The following is a 1,274-nucleotide window of genomic DNA, read 5'->3' as shown; positions in this document are numbered from 1 at the left end:
CTATCCCATACAATCCGCTACTATCGATACTATAAAATATAATGCGATATTTTTCAATACTATCCGATACTATACGACACTATCCTATAATATTCAATAAGATCCGTACATCAATTCCAGGTGAAAGATTCACCGCAACAAAAATTAACCTACCGGATAAAGTTCACATGAGTCGAAGATAATTTCCGATTTTTAACCTTGTCTGGATAATCTTTCGTCTTATAATCGCTCCACTTTTATTCGAGGTTTAGTGAGAATTGCGACGCTAGCATTATCTATCGTCGTTTAACTCCGTTAAATAATTGTAGAGAACCGGGGATTGCCATCTGTCAGTTGCTTTTTGCGTTTATACTCTTAATCTCGGTGAAATTTATGCCGAAATATTGTGTATTTGTAACCGTTGCAAGTCTTACTTGCAAAAATGTTAACTTTTGTTTTTTCTGTGTCATTTTAAATCTGGTTTTTCAATTTATAGCTCGAATTTACTCATACATTTCCGTTTTCCCATTGCTGCTAAGGGTGCCGTAGCAGACGACAGCTTTTATTCCATCATAGGATAAACTTTCGCCAAATAACATGTAAACTTTAACAGCGGGAAATTTTACACGCAACAAAATTTAACCTCAGTTTTTTCTGTATATTCAATTTTCAAACAAAAGCAGTATACAATTGAAATAAAATAAAATTTAAATAAATCTAGAATATCTGTTACTTATAATTCATATAAAATTTTCATTTATTCAAAAAAATGCTTTTGGATGAATTTTAACGTATAAAGTTAATAAAAACTTAATACATTGAGTGAAAAAGTGGTTATAGTGTAAAGGGGGTAGCGTCAACCAGTGATTTTCCTTATAGCATGGCTATCATTTAACAATTTTAGTTCTACTTTGCATCATATAAATCTATTTCATCAGATAGATTTTGTTACTTACTAAAATCTTGAAGATTGACGTTGCAAGAGAAAAATTATACAGAAAAGAGTTTTTACCACGAAAGAATGGAAGTTTCGCTGACAGCAATATAATGTTTTCAACTCTATTGACAATACTTACCGTACAAAAATTTGGTATTTTGACAGATAAAATAATATTACAGAATCTAATTATATTAATTAGACGTAATTCAAGTCCAAAATATAATATATCTCATAAATAAGTGAGACTTGGCCAGGGGGGCAAGAATGACGAAAATAATATTGACTATTAAATACATGTACGTAGGAAACAAGGGACTAGGCATGCCGTTTCGGGGGTGATGCAATGAGGGGGGGG

Source organism: Belonocnema kinseyi, chromosome 1, assembly GCF_010883055.1.
Source record: "Belonocnema kinseyi isolate 2016_QV_RU_SX_M_011 chromosome 1, B_treatae_v1, whole genome shotgun sequence".
NCBI lineage: Eukaryota > Metazoa > Arthropoda > Insecta > Hymenoptera > Cynipidae > Belonocnema > Belonocnema kinseyi.
This window is presented reverse-complemented; position numbering follows the sequence as displayed.